Raw genomic sequence first — 16,989 nt, forward strand, 5'->3', positions numbered from 1 at the left:
ATGGCTTGGATCCTAAACTGTTGGAATGGGTAAGGGCAGCTAGGCAGACACAAATTCAGATATTTTCTTTATTATTATTGCAGTTTGTGAGACACAACCCTTTAAATTGACTCACTTCTTTGCTTATTCTTTATGTTTCATCCAATGCTCATTAATAGTAGTCGTTTTAAGTCAAGACAGTTAGCAGGCATTGGCAATCTAACCAATTTAAGTTAGACTGGAGGAAAGAAGGTTCTTTCAAAATGCCTGAGAAGCTTGAAGTCTGACTGCCTAGTGTTATAGCTCTGGTCATCTGGCCTGCATGCCTGTCCATCTACTGGACTTCAGCATTATATCATTGCTGCCTAATAGGACAGGTTTTCCAGTACTTCCAGTAAGTACAAGTCCACTCACAGAAGACATCTCATTCAATGTACCTGTTTTGCCCAAGTCTCCCTTAAGCTGCCTCATTCATGGCCCCTGTTTAAAGGAGAAGGACTTGATGGCCAGATAAGAACTCTGTGACTCTGGCCACAAGTACTAGACAAAAAATGGACAACTTTCCCTATGCCTATAAATCTACTGGCCTGTTACCAATTAGATTCTATCTCTCTGGAGAATTTAAACTCCTATCCATATAGATTGTGGTCACAAAAAGATGAAAGGTCATGGAGGGATGAGATTAGACGTGGTGTCAAGGAAAGACGTGTTGGTAAGAAGCAGAGGCTATGAATTAGCAGGTTAAACTATAAGCAGAGAAGAGAATGAAGGAGACAGGCAGGGAATGACAGAGTGGAAATAGCATACTGTACTACAGAGACAGGACAAAGGAGAAATAAAAACAGCACGATACCCAGAGAGGCAAAATCAGAGACAGAGAACTCAGAGACTCCTCTTGAGTTCCCACTGTCTTTCTATCTCCTGGTCCAGTTCCCATGAAGCTTGGCAATATTTCCTACCCTCAATTTAGTGATGTAACCTTCTATCTTCTCCATGTACCTCTTTTTAACTTGAACTGTTTTGAATAATTGTTCTTTTTAAGAAAACAAACTCTGACTAAAATACTATATTAAAGGATGTTTTTTTCAAGATACGGCAGTAGATCAACTAGCTTATGTCTAGATTTAAGAGAAGCAGGGAAAACCAAAATGTGTTTGGTAGAAAAGGGAACAATTTCTGAGCATCCTAACATGAAAGGATTCTCTGACCTAACACCCAACATAATGTGCTATTAAAAAACAAACACCCTATGTCTGCTTTCTCTTCATGAGAAAGTACTATATACCTAAATGTTTTTACCTCTGAATGTTTTTAAAGAACCCAGGTTAAGTTACGTATTTGTATTTTAAAAGATGGAAAGTCTTGAAGATGGATGGTGTTGAAGTTTGTTCTGTGCTCAACATTCACACTTTGGTGTTCATTCAAGAGATTTAAGCCTCCTTCCTCTGTGTTCATCTGACTCCTTTTGCCTAACTGTGTCTCTCCACCCAGTTCATATACTGATGATCCTGATTCTTAACTGTCCTTCTGTCTCCAGTTCTTTTTTCGCTAAACTGTAACCAGAGAGAGTATTTCCTCTTATCCCTTTATAAACTGAGACACGTTTCCAGTTTCCAGAAATATAGGCGACACTACAAAAGAAATGGCAGTGGATCTGGACTACTGCCAGAGTCTAACAATTTAAACATCAACTAGATAAAACCAAAATGAAACAATGGCTCCTTTCTACCAGAATAACTTTGATCGAATGGTTGCATTACGAATGCGGAGGTATTTATTTGAGGCTAAAATAGACCAAATCGCCAAACAAACAAGCACTTTAAAACAAATACAACAAAGAAATTTTAAAGAAAAATCTTTAACCAGCAATTCCACTTCTACACATTTATCCCAAAGAAATAAAAATGCATGTCCATACAAAGATTTGTACAAGAATCTTCATGAAAGCTTTATTCATAATAGCCCCAAAATGGAAATAGCCCCAAAGTCCATCAGTAACAGAATACAAAAACAAACTGGATATCGATACAATGGATAATACTCAGGAGTGGAAAAGAAAATAAAGTTATGATTTATGCAACAACAGATGAATATCAATAATATTATGGTGAAAGAAAGAAACCAGACACAAAATCGTATATACTGTATGCTTCAACTTACATGAAATTCTACAGAAAGCAAAACTAAGCTTTAATAACAGAAAGTAGACCAGTGTTTGACCAAGGTCAGGGATGGCAGTGGTGGGAGCTGTTGACTACAAAGAGGCATGAGATAGCTCCTTGGGAAAATGGGAAGGTCTTAATTATGATGGTGGTCACACACTTGTGTACATTTGCAAAAGATCATTGAACTGAACACTTTCTATTCATTCATTTATTTTTATTTGGGGTAGGGGAGTGCAGGGGAGGGGCAAAGAGAGAGGGCAAGAGAGACTCCCAAGCAGGCTCTGCGTTGTCAGTGTGAAGCCTGATGCAGGGCTTGATTTCACAAACAGCGAGATCATGATCTGAGCCAAAATCAAGAGTGGAATGCTCAAGCAACTGAGCCACTGGGGTGGCCCTGAACTGAACACTTTTTAAACGAGTGCATTTTATTGCATATTAATTAAGCTGCAATAATGCTGATTTTAAAACAAAAACTTTACTATAATGCTGGGCCCTACCTCCAACCTTTGCTGAAACATAAGTGACCTTAAATGAAAACATTATTTATATAAATGTTCCAACTACTTTTTATTTAACATACTTCAACAGAGATTCTTCATGTAGTTACCTAAATTCACTCTGTCATCATTTAACAGAATCTAGTTATTCATTATATTCTTATGGCATAGTAATAGCAGGAAAACATTTACTATCTTCATCTTTATAAAAGAAAAGATTGATCATTCTTAATGACAGTTTTTGTGCAACAGGGATGAAAGTCTGAGAGACTTTGAGAGACAGAAAAAAAGGTATAACTTCAATTTTTCTCCTCTAATTTAAACTACTAAGCATTTTGTATGTGTACATATAATTTGTAATATATGTTATTGTTTATGACTGAGCCCCTCTTGGTGCTAAGTGTAGTTATCCCTACTTTAGAAGCCACAGAGTCATTTTTAAAAGCAAAGAATATCCCGAGGGGCCATATTAGCCCATTCTCTCTACCAGACATAAATCACTGATATACATAACAGTAGAAGCAAAACCATAATCCACCATGGGAATCTTTTCCTGGCCTCTAGGAAACCTTCAAGAAACTATAATGGTTCAATGACTATAATAAATTGGTATAATTACCACCTAAAGATAGCAGGCATCTATGGATGCCCATCTGCACCCATCCATGCCACCTAATACATTAGTGAAGCCACTAAAACAAAAATGATCCAAGGTGGCTCTAGTGAAAAAGGCTGGGTGGGGAGCAGAGAGGAGGAAGATGTGTATCAAATAAGTTGCATTCTTCCAAAGTCAAAAGCTTGGAGACTTACAAATTTTCTGCTCTTCTTATGATCTCTTATAGCACAAGGATCTTTTTTCTATATTTTGAATATATTATTTGTCATTACTCCCAAGTAATAATTCATTGTTTCGTTTTTTAATTTATTTTTGAGAGAGAGATAGAAACAGTGTGAGCAGGGGAGGGTCAGAGAGAGAGGGAGACACAGAATCCGAAGACAGGCTCCAGGCTCTGAGCTAGCTGTCAGCACAAAGCCCGACGTGGGGCTCGAACCCGCGAGTCATGAGATCATGACCTGAGCCGAAGTTGGATGCTTAACCGACTGAGTCACCCAGGTGTCCCAATAATTCATTGTTTCAATTGATCTATAATGTTAGAAAATGCTTCAGGACACAGTTTAATTACTGATTTTTGGTGGCTGGTGGAAAGAGTTCCTGTGTGCCACCTGTAGCCATGACACTAGTGGCTTCTGATTGGCTGAAATAACCTGGGGGCTAGTGGTTGAAATGCCAGTCACTGACGCACCTCCTCGAGAATCTAGGTATGATAAATCCTTTTGCCCACACTTTATATAGTACCTGACAATTTTTAATTGTCCTAAGTGAATGTCTAAGAACATCCAGTACAATGACATCTCCTAAAATAGATTAAAAAGATATACCTGTGTTCATAGAATATGAGACTCCTATATCTCCAGCTTTAATAGGCCTAGATGGTATAATCAGAGGAACTTAGCCGTCCCCTTGGGCTGTCCTATTAATATCTCTAAGAGTCTCCAAAGAAGTCCTTCAAATATCTTCCACATAGGGACAGTCCCTACACAGAGCTCAGACTCTTCTCGTGGTCCTGATACAGTCCCATTACCCATATCACCTTTCCAGAGTCAGCTAAGAGAATCTCAGTACCCACCTTAGCCATCCTGAGAACAGCACTGTTCACACAAAGGATGTCTCTGGGTGCTCCCAGAGTTTCCAATTAAAGGCAGCCAGAATGCAGAGGATGAGGCATGCTATGTCACTGAGCTCTGTGGGGCTTACTGTGCTAAGAATCTCACAAAGTGAGCTCCTGACATTACCTCTTTCCTTCATGGTTTTCAAAAACCAGTTTAAGGAACTTGAGCCTGCAAAGGTGCCATCCATCCACATGACTGACTTAACTCCTCCACCCACCACCACATGGGGTGTTGTCTGAATGATGGCAGGGACAAGGGCAGTTGCACTAATGACAGGCCTTACTACACTGACTCTTATGTAAATAGATACAATCAAGGGAGAGACCTGGTTTGTTTTTTTCAGTGTGTGTGGTCCCCTGAAGACCTAAGAATGCTGGGATGCTTGTTGACAATACACATTCTTCCTCTGGATTCCACTCCTCAAATACTAAGTCAACAATCTAGAGAGGTGAGCAGACACTGAATTTTTTAACAAGATCATGAGAAGATTTTTGCACAGATCCGGGCCTGAGAACCATTGCTAGGTAATCTGAGATAAACACTGGTACTATTTAAATTTGCCGAGATAGGTGAAAGGTAGGATTGTGGAGGTCCCTGTACCCTGGAGGTCCTTCCTTACCAAACAGAATGCAGCCAAATCAGTATTATTGACATTTTGCTGAAATGCGGATCATCTGAGCATTCAGACCCTAAAACAGCGGAGACCATGAGGGCTACCCTTTAGATATCCATAGCCTTCACATGGGTATTTCTCACAAGAGAAGTAAAAGTTTTGGAAGAAAATAGTTGGGGAGAGGGAGGGAGGCAAACCATGAGAGACTCTTAAATACTGAGAACAAACTGAGGGCTGATAGGTATGGGGGAGAGGCGAAGGGGGGTGATGGGCATGGAGGAGGGCATTTGTTGGGATGAGCACCGGGTAATATGGAAACCAACTTGACAAAATATAAAAAAATAAAAAATAAAAAAATAAATGTGAAATGATGAGGAGGACACTGGGAATTTGCCTTTTGCTTTTAAGGGAAAAATATTAAAATGTAAGAAATGTATATATATATATATATATATAATATATGTGTTATATATTGTAAGAGAGAGAGTGACAGAGAATCTAAAGCGGGCTCTGTACTCTCAGCAGAGAGCCCAAAGTGGGGCTCAACCTCATGAACCATGAGATCATGTGTGAGCCAAAGTTGGATACTCAACTGACTAAGCCACCTAGGAGCCCCAAGATATTTGTTTAATCACTCTATTGAGGTAAACATAGATTGGTCTGTTTAACAGGAAGATAAAGAATATGTTATGTTTAATACACTTTGCTCTTATAATTATCATATTCAGAATGTTAAAATTTAGAAGTACAGTTTGCATAAAGAATAATTAACAATTTACTCACTGAATTTATCATTAGATGATTTAGGGATGCCAGCGTCTTGTCTCCATCCCAGTAATGAATAACAGGCAAATACTTGAGGGACAAGGGAAGAGAACTAGGATTTACCGAGTAGTTCTCAAACACTAATATTTAAGTAGCATATAGGCCATGTGTAAGAAGAGAAGAACGTGTAAAAAGTATTTTCTTTCAATACACAAGAAAAATTATGTCTTCAGAACTTAGTGGTCCTGATGGGGCCAGGAGCTAGAGAGAAACCATTCATGTTCTGAAGAGCAAATGAGAGAGGGGAAAAAAAGATAATTCACTGAATCCAATATTTACCAATAGTGGCTTAATCAAACTCAGGGATTCTCAAACCTTAGAAAACTTGATAAAACATGATCGCTGACCACCCCCCACCCCTACCCCCAGCCAAGTTCCTGATTCTGAAGTGAGTCTACAGAATGTACGTTTCTAAGTTCCCAAGTGATGCTGACATACAATGTGAGAACTGCTGGTCTAACTGATTTCATTTCCTCAGCTGTGGCCGATCTTGTAGCCTCGTCCCAATGTTGTAGGAGGCAGATCGTGGGCATAATATCAGATGCATCCTGGAACTAATACTCCAATGTTGTCCAGGTTCTGCAATTATTTTTGTCTGTTTGTTTATCATAAGAAGGGGTAAGGATTCTGATTTCAAAAGTAGAGTTCGTGCAAGTTCAAAATATTGGAGAAAACCAGAAAAGGGATCTTGTAACAGCTGAAAATTCCTTTCCAAAACCAAGTCTTAAATTGACACCTGGCTTTGCAGTCCAATCAAATGCAGAGTTAGACTTACATTTCTGCCTTTGAAACATGGCACAACAAAAGATTAGTGAAATTATAAAATGGCTGACAATAACCTTCTTTCCTAATGGGTTTTTTTTTTTTTTTTGCTTTCTTTTGTACTTTTCAACAAATGATGCATCTTGAATCTTAAACCTATTTTCCCCCTAGGCTATTTGGTAAAAAGTCATTCAGTAGTAGTGTCTCTTGAAGAAATTGGTTTTATAACCCACAAGGAGTTCTACAGGATTCAGCATCATTAAGTATCATACTCCTCACACTTCTGGTTACTTGAAGATCCCCAGTTACTAATTTTCTTAAAGAGCTTAATGTTTTCTGATAAAAAGTATACTACCATCTCACACAGAATTTCAATCCAAATTTTATGACAAGTATTGTTTCCTGTATCCTTTCCTTCTGGAAGGCAATTGCTATAAAGAAGGGACTCCTGTTATCTTTTGTAATTTTTGTTCTCTTCTATAGATATTTTCAAGAGTGATTAACATCAGGATATCAAGAACTAAATCTGCTGTATGGAATGCACTACTCATTCAAGTTATGGGATAGTTGACTATCCTCAGTTTTCTGGCAGCATTCATCTTATTTATGCCATTAACAACAAATACATGTAGCTAATTCTTATTATTTGATATAATTGTTGGCCATTTTCACACAAACACAAAATATGTCAGTGTTAGAGAATTTCAACAATAAGAATAAAAGATGATAAAAAGCAAACAAACTCATGATTTGAGGTGTCAGAGCCTAAGCAAAGCAAAGAAGATAGGCACAGGGATGTGGCTCAGAATGAATTTGAGTTTGGGGGAGTTGATAAGGGCCTTTTTAGCAGGGGGAAGGAGAGGTGTGCTGAGGGATAATAGCAGCCCAGCTAGGGACGTCAGAGTGTTTGGTAAGAAGAGTTTCCTCATGGGATACTGCAGTAGTAACAGCAGATGGGTCACATACAGAGCAAATAATTATATATTATACCAAATTATATATATAAAGCTAATGAGAGCCAGCTTTCTCACTGTCAGGGAAGGGAATTAACAAAGGGAATATAACAGAATAGACTTTGTGGTATTGGAGTAAAATTAGAAGTACTGGTGTGAATTCATTATTTTTAATAGAGATGTGAAATTACATATGTAAATGTGAGGATAGACAGACAAAGAGACAAATATTCCCTAACTCTGGCCACTAAGAGGGCCTCAGATCAAGACCCTAATATCAATGAGAACAACTAACCTCCAGATCTTGGCTTGTCCAGGGCTCCATGGAGTAATGGGTGATGTCAGCATGGGGCAAGGAAAGTACATGAGCCTAGAGTAGTTTATTGCCTGAAAGGAAGTGCTCAAAGAATGATAGAGATATATCAAAAGAACACAGAAGCCATTTTGAAGGGACTTTCAAAGGACAAATCTGGAATAACTTGAGGATCAAAATAAGTAATTATAGTAATGAGATACAACCCAATGAATTAAATAAGAAATTATAAGTCCATTCTGAATAAATGACCGAGTGACTGATTAAAAGGATGATGAGGAATGCGCCATTTATATAGTCTTAAAGTACCTCTCCACCAAACACTTAAAAATTATTAAAGGAAAAAGCAACTTTACAGTGGAAAAGCCCCAGTAGATATCATTTAATTCAAATAATCAAAGTCAACATAAATAATGGGGCAAACTGAAATTATGAGCCACCAGATAGGAGAACAATTCAAAATCATACCTGTAATATTCCGTAAAATGATTTTTAACTGGCTTATTCTAATCATGAGGATCTATGAAACACAAATTGAGAAACTTCTATATAGTTATATTGAAAGTATCAAAGTTATTGTGCAGACAGACTTTAAACTGAACACCAATAATCCCTGTCCCTTGGTGTTTATGCCCTTGACTTTGGGCAGAACCAATGGGATATGGCAAAGGTGATGGGGTATCATGTCTACAATTACATTAAAATATGTATAAGACCATCTTGCTAGCAGAGGTGCTGGAGAGACATAGCTTCACTGTTTTGGAAGAAAGCCGGCATGGAGTAAGTGGTCACACTGGAGAAACCCACATGGAAAGGAACTGCAAGAGCTCAGGGTGATCTCCAGCAACAAACTGAAGCCCTGGTACTGCAGCAGCGAGGAAATTCATGCTGCCAACAATGTGAGGGCGTTAAGAAGCATATCTTTCCCCAGTCAAACCTCTAATGGGACCATAGTACTGGCTGACATGTGAATTTCAGCCTGGTGAGACCCAGAAGCAGAGGATCCAACCTAGCCATGTCTAGACTCCTAACCTCCAGAAACTGAGAAAATAAATATATGTTGCTTTAAGCTGCTAAATCTGTGGGGTTTTTTGTGCAACACAGAAAACTAAAACAGTCATTAAAGCTGATGAAAGGGGTGCCTGGGTGGCTCTGTCAGTTAAGCACCCAACTTCGGTTCAGGTCATGATCTCACGGTTTGTGGGTTCGAGCCCCATGGTTGGGCTCTGTGCTGACAGCTCAGAGCCTGGAGTCTGTTTCGGCTTGTGTCTCCCTCACTCCGCCCATTCCCCATTCATGCTCTGTCTCTCAAAAATAAACATTAAAAAAAAAAAAAAAAGCTAATGAAAGACTGAGAAATGCTTCCAGACTAAACAAGACAAAAGAAACATGACAACCAAATGCTACATGACTCTGAACTGGATATTTTTAGACATTGTTGGAACAACTGGAAAACATTAACATGATTCGAGAATTAGATGGTAGAGGAAAATCAATGTTAGCTTCCTCAGTTTGATGTTTTACAGTTATACAGGAGAGTATTCTTGTTAGTGAGAATATTAATTAAATCCTAAATAAATACTTTGAATATAAATATACTGAACAGTCAGTAAATACTTTGCATACTGAAGTATGGAGTACTAACATACTCAAAGGTGGTGGGGCATCAGATTGGCAACTTACAAATAGTTCAGGAAAAAATAAGTTACTTGTATTACATTCATGGGTGTTTTGTAAATATGTGATTGTTTCAAAAAATATTTCAAAGACAACAACAAAAACTGTTTCTACTTAGTCTTCTTCATCTGAAGAAATGACATCCCTGTTTTCCTAGTTACCTTTGTCAAAAGCCTAAACATCATCTTTGATTCCTCTATTTCCTACACTATTCACATCATTTGCCACACGGTCTAAGCAATTATCACCACCTCCACTATATCACCTAAGCTAACATCTTCTTCTGCCTGTTATATTTCAATACTCCTAACTGGTCTCCCTGATCACTCTTGCTTTACAACTCTCCCTCCCCCAGTAAATTCTCTATACCATGGTCAGAGTGATGTATTAAATTTTAGTTCTGATCCTGTCTTGCCCCTGCTTAAAATATCCAGTGGCTGCCCTTGGCACTCCTTTCTGTGGACTACCAGCTCCACTGTGATCTGCACCCCCACTTATCTCTCTGATTTACCTCCATGATCACTCCCCTTCAGTTATAGCTTTGGGCTGCTTCTTGAAGTCAAGCTTTTGCACTTTCTGTTCCTTCTGCTTGGGTTCTCCCAGATAGTGACATGGCTTACTCCTTCCCATCAGTCTGGTTTTTATCAAATGCCACCCCCTCCTTAGGGAATTCTTCTCTGACCATCATATTAAAAAATACACCCTCCTTTCCATCCTAATGTATAGTTATCCCTCATGCCATTTAATTTTTCTTATGGTACTTACCGCTACTTGAGATTAGATTACTTATTTTCTTATTTACTTGTTTCTTATCTGTCTCCTTGATGAGGGCAAGGTTTATTAATTTCTGAATCTCCAGGACTAGAATACTACCTGATGAATGAATGAACATAGCTCAAATGAGCAGTCAGCTGGGCTTACTCATGAGTTACAGGCTTTTGCCCCCAAACCTCACAGTGCTTGTGGCTGAAGTCCTTATCTTAGAAAAATAAACTACTACTTCTGTAGGAACACTAGGGTTAGACAAATTTAGCAAAACCAAAACCCTCAAATTATAAGGGCTCATTAAACTTTAGCTTTGTCTATCCTAGAGAATGCCACCTGCTTGACAGTGATGCATTCTGTAGCATGTCTGTCACTCCTGTTTTATATGTCCATTAACTATTATTTGTTGAGTAGAAAGTCCTGGATAAAAAGCAGATCCATGAAACAGGAAGAGAAAAGGCATCATAAAATCAACAAATTAAAAAGATATAAAACTTGAGGACAAGTCAAACACAATGGGAAGAGAAAAAAACAGAGAGAAAATAGGACTACAGAATTATCCACATTCTTTTGACTACCAGGGAAAGAGTAGCCAACAACACAGAAAGAGTTTTACTACGTAGAGTTAAAAATCTTTGTCAAACTCTTCTGCACATATTCCATTCAGAGTTACAGTGGAAATTGTTCCCTGTCTTATGGAAATGACATTATAATGAAGAAGGAAAAACTTCATGTAAGTGAAGTAAATAGTAATCAGAGGAGAGCCATTCTAGGTCTGGTTAACTCTGCATGCAGAAAATGAGGGCTCTCTGGGGGCACCTGGGTGGCTCAATGGGTTAACTGTCCAACTTCAGCTCAGGCCATGACCTCACAGTTCATGGGTTCGAGTCCCACATGAGGCTCTGTGCTAACAGCTCAGAGACTGGAGCCTGCTTAGATTCTGTGTCTCCCTCTCTCTTTGTCTCTACCCTGTTCACTCTCTGACTCTCTCTCTCTCTCAAAATAAATATTAAAAATTTTTTAATTGAAAAAAAAAAGAACAGAAAATGAGGGCTGTCTGCATAGAAATTTGGAAGGCCATGAAGAATGAGGCCATCAGGAGAAAGGATATTAGGATCATAAAAGAAGTGCTTTGTGCAAGAGCATACTTCTTCTAACAACTTTGTTTAAACCAGTGGCAGATAATAAGTCCTGGACTTGCAGCTCATATTATCCTAACTGGTCTGCTCCTCAGTGTCTCTGCTTGGAAAGAACTCCAGGTTAGAGTTGCCAGATAAAAGACAGCACACCAAATTAAACCTGAATTTCAGATAGGCAACAATGTTTTGTTCAGCATAAATACATCCCATTAAATATTTGGGACATACTTATACTAACAAATATTTATTGTTTATCTGATAATCTAACTTGGCCTGTATTTGTATTTGCTAAATCTGGGAACCCAGCTCCACATCAGGGACCCAGAACTGAGAGAGGGTACATTTTGACTTTTCTGGGGCCTTAGTATGGAGTTCAGAGCAATCAAATTCCCACTGTTTTGATGGCTTGTCCTGCTGTCTTCGCCATACCAGAGGGAAGGTGTAACACCTTCCCAGGAAAAGGTGTAACACTGAAGTTTATATGTCTTTCTGGGTTCATGTTTGCCCATCTATCTCTACTCTTGTGAGGAGCTTCTATTCATTCATTCATTCACTCTTGCCATTGTTGAATCTTCTCTCAATCAGACTTATTCTGATTCTAAAAGCAGTCTGCTCAGAAAAGGTCTCCTGGGGCAATGGCATGACTGTCTTACTTAACAGATTTCCTGCTAGTATGCATTCTCGTTATTGACAATCATGTTGCAGAAAAATTTTTTTGCAAATGCTGGCCAATTCTTCCCTTATCTATAAATAAAGCCACCTAGAGTTGCTTTTATTTTTTTTTTGCCATTAATTACTCATGTAACCACAGGAAGAATACAAAACACTAAACTGAAAACTCCCAATATTAAAAATCCTGTAAAGAGGAAAACAATTAGCAATATGAAGTCTGATAGATGGTACCATTTGTGTCCCAAAAGATAGGCAGAGCACAGTAATGGACATTTGGGAACAAACATTCTTCAGCTGTCCAGGCGAGCAAGAAGGTAATCAGACTTCTGAATATCTTTCACTTTTCTAATAAACATTAAGGTTTGGGATAGGGAGTTGTAGGAATGTAGGCTTTGTGAATTGGGCAAGAATCCAGATATCACGTCTGGAATACGCTGCTAGAATCTCAGCAGCATCAGCTGGAGGGGAACTTGACACACAGCCCTCGTGTCCACCTAGATCAGAGTTTCTAAACCCTGGCACTTCGGACATGGTGGGCCAGGTAACTCTTTGCTGTGGAGGCTGTCCTATGTATCACAGGAACTCAGCGGTCAGTCCAGGCCTCTCTACTCACTAGATGCCAGTAGCACCCTCCCTGCTGTGGCAACCAAAAAGGTCTCTAGGCATTGCCAAATGTCCCCTGGAAGGCAAAAGTCACCCCTAGTAGAGAGCCAATACTCTAGAAGTATGGTATTTAACCCTGGTGGAACATTAGAAGAATCCGAGGTCTTTTAAAAAGATTCCCCAGGAGGCACCTGGGTGGCTCAGTCGGTTGAACAGTTAAGTGTCTGACTCTTGATTTTGGCTCAGTTCATGATCCCGGGGTCATGGGATCCAGCCCTGTGTAAGGCTCCACACTGAGCATGGAGCCTGTCTAAGATTCTCCCTCTTTCTCTCTCTCTCTCTCCCTCTCTCCCTCTCTCTCCCCTTACCCCTCTTCCCTGCTTGTGCTCTCTCTCTAAATAAATAAAAAAAATATTAAAAAAATTCTCCACCCACAAAGAGTTTGTCTTAAGTGAGGGTGAGCTTGGGCACTGATATTTTGTAGAAGTTCATTACCTGTTGTTCCTATGCAGCTAGGGCTAAGGACCACTGTTCCAGACTTATTTAAAAAAAAAAAAAAATGTGTCTTCAATATGATAACTCTTAGAAAACTGGGATAGGACTCAGGACTGAGTCCGCAGATGTGAATCAAATGCCCTCAGCTGTTGAAAAGCCAAGAAGACTAGGCTTGGTAAAGCCTGTACTTGGTAGATCCCATTCACTTACCCTAGTTTAACATGTTTTAACTCCATTTTTAAAAAAAAACAATCTTAGAATTTTAGGTCATGGTTATATTCATAAGGCTGCAAGAAAGGAAAAGGAACAGAAAAAAATGAGAAATTGCAGAACTCTGATTTTTTTACTTATTTGTTAAATAAAAAAGGGGGAAGTTTTCATTCACTGGTTCCTTTTTCTTTTTATAAAAAAAAAAGTCTGTTACCGCTTTCTTATGAGATTGCCAGTTACTGCTTGGGAACTTTAGTAGTTATTAGGAGGAACTTTGCGGTGCTCCTCAAATATTTGAAGATCGTACCATGCCTGCCTTTCCCAAATCATACACAGAGTGGGCAGTAGAAAGTTCAAGGTCAGCTTGCTGCCCAGCTCCAGAGTTCCAAGGAAGGCAAGCCTTTGCTTCTGCAGGGCCCTCCTGAGAGAGATACCCTGGAGGTAGTCTAGAGTAAGGGTTTACTTTGCTTATTTACACTGATCTTCCTAGAAACATTCTGCAAGGCATAAAACATCCTTTTTACTGTGCAAAAAGGACATGAGGCCAGGTTATGCAAATTTAGTGCCGAGACAGGTAGCAGCAAGAGGGCATTTAAAATTAGTGATGCTTGCTAATGGCTGAGCTGCAGCCACAGTGCTCGCTATCCTACACTATTTGAGCAATCCTCATATTTTATTTTTATAATGTCACCACGTCCTGTTGAAATAAATGCTGCATAATAAAGTATGACTTCATAATGAGTGACTGGTAAAAGGCTCACTGGTCTTCAAGAGGTAGGGTTAGTGATCACACCCGGCTTGGCCATATACACTCTCAGGGGGACTCTTACATAGGGACAACACTTTGCTTTCTCTTCTGCTACAGAAATCTTTAACATTCATTTTCATCCCATCACTGAGAAAGAATTCTAGAACAAAAACTTAGATCTCAAAGGTCTTCTTGGGATTCCAGTCCTTTTAAACTCAATAAAAGTTAAGTGCAACAGAATATGGAAGTACACCCAGGAAGGGGAGACCAACTGACAAAGGGTAAGGGCAGCCAGGGTGCAGGGAGAGGTCCTGGGGAGACCTAAGCTAGGGCTGTAGAGACACAGCCTGCAAATGCTCAACGTGCAGCCGCAGGAGAGCATGTGGGCAGGAGAAAGATATTAGAGGGGGAAAAACCCAGAATATGATGGAAAGTCAGACGAGAAAGAAAATCCGGTCATAAGAATTTGGACCCAAAAGGGCGAACCCCAGCCATGTAATACTGAAGATGATCAAAAAGTGAGTCATACTTTACTGGAATGAGAGAATGGGTTTTCTTTTTTTTTTTTTCTTGCTTTTTTCTTTTTTATTTCTGAGAGAGAGAGAGAGAGAGAGAATGTGTGTGTGTGAGCAGAGGAGGGTCAGAGAGAGAGGGAAACACAGAACCTGAAACAGTCTCCAGGCTCTGAGCTAGCTGTCAGCACAGAGCCCGACGCGGGACTTGAACCCACGAACCGTGAGATCATGACCTGAGCTGGAGAATGGGTTTTCTTAAATATTTCCCCACCCTCTTTCTGGACCCTGGCACCTCCAGTATTAAAACAATTAAATGGGGGCCATTTGTCATACAACTCAACCCTGAAGAAAACACTCTGTTAGCACAATAAGCTGAAGATTACACCTCACGGTCTGAAAGGTCTGATGTATGTGTTAGATATTTCAGTACTGCCCTGAAGCCCGGGAAAGAGGCATCACTCCTCTGTACCTTGTGTTTTAGAGGGCCTGGCATATTACAGCCTTATGCAAATGCTCCAGGGAACACACAGGTGGCTCTGTCACTGGAGATCCAACACTCAGCACCCGCACAGAGGATCCACAACCACAAACACCTGCTTCCATGACTCACAATTCACCCCAAGAAATGCTTCTCACATATCTTAACCCTATGCCTTCAGATCAAAAGGCAAATATACCCAAATTCTATGAAGGTTTGTGGGTTGTTGAAATCAGAGACAAATAATGACTTAGGTGGGGAGTGCTGAGAGGCAGAAGTGCTCAAATAAGAAATAAGACAAATTAATTAACTTGTCAAATCCTTCCTCTCAGATAATCTGAATACAATAGATTCCCGCATAATGAAATACAGTTTCCCGGGAGGGTCATGAATCTGCTTCCTTTCTTCTCTTCATGTTCTGATTCATAGGTCTGGAGGTATTTATGAATTAGATCAGCTTTTGAAAATTAAACATTGTTGTTTAAGAAACTTTACAATACTGAATATTTCATAAATTTGTTTATATGTAGGCTTAGATGTAATGTGATTGAAATACTGGCAATTAGATGGACATTGAACATGAAAAGCCCAAAAACTTTATCATCATGAAAACACTTAAGATTTTATTAAATTTATAAATACTACGCTAAAATAATTCAAAACTTTATTTAAATAATTTTAAATGTTTACATTTATTATATACGCTTTAATTATGTTGGACAAATTTGTTATCCAATATTTAATAAGTATACTAGGTTTTTGGAAAGGCTACACGAAAAATTATTTTAGCTTAAAATTTTATATTTAGTTTAATTTTTAGATGAAAATGTTGTCTACATTTTATGCACACTAAATGTAATTGCATTTGATGGTTTGATCCTTTAGTATTAGTTTTCTGTTGTTACTGCAACAAATTACCACAGCTCAGTGGCTTAAAACAATATAAAATGATTATCTTTCCATTCCAAAGGCCCGATGTCCAGTACAGCTAAATTCAAGAACTGCATTCCTTTCTGGAGGCTCGAGGGAAGAATCCATTCCTTGCCTTTTCCAGATTCTAGAGTCTACCCACATTCCTTGGCCCCTGGCATCCTTCCTCCATCTTTAAAACTAGTAACAGCAGGTTGATTCCTCACCTCTCATCTCTGTGACCCTTATTCTATGACTTCATCCTCCTCTCTGACTGCAGCTGGCAAAGATTCCCCTTAAGGACTCATAAGATTAGACTGAACCCACCTGGATATGTCCTTAACTGTAATCACATATGCAAAGTCCCTTTTACCATGCAAAAGGATCCAAGGTTTAGACATGGAGATCTTTAGGGAACAATTATTCTACCTACCAATATTGCTGAGAGTGAGCACAAGTCAGGACTATAACTGCAATAGAATATATGAACATGAAGCTCAAAAAAGAAAGGTGAAGATACAAAGTAACTGTAAACCTTTAAAGAGACAGCCTGCTTAAACTTTTAACAATTGAAAACAATGAGAGTGAACAGACATCTCTTGAATATGACACACATTACAAATTCGTATATAATGGATATTTAATTACTGATCAAAACTATAAATATAGGCAAGAGAATTATTCTTATCAAATCCATAACATGAAAAGGTCAAAATTCCAACTTCACATTCTTAACTAAAGGAGGACTCTCGATCCACACAGTGAGACCATGTGAGACTATCCATTTGCACTCTTGCTGGGAATCTGAAAATATTAGAGGTAGGTCAGCTTCACCCTGAGGCCAGCCCTCTCCACACCCTCTCTAGCAGCAGAACTGGACTCAAAGAAGGATCAAACTCAGAGGAGGGAGCAAAGAGATGAAAAAGGAGCTGGCAGGGCT

The sequence above is a fragment of the Hyaena hyaena genome, unplaced genomic scaffold (assembly GCF_003009895.1).
Source record: "Hyaena hyaena isolate Hyena2069 unplaced genomic scaffold, ASM300989v1 scaffold_1917, whole genome shotgun sequence".
Classification (NCBI taxonomy): domain Eukaryota; kingdom Metazoa; phylum Chordata; class Mammalia; order Carnivora; family Hyaenidae; genus Hyaena; species Hyaena hyaena.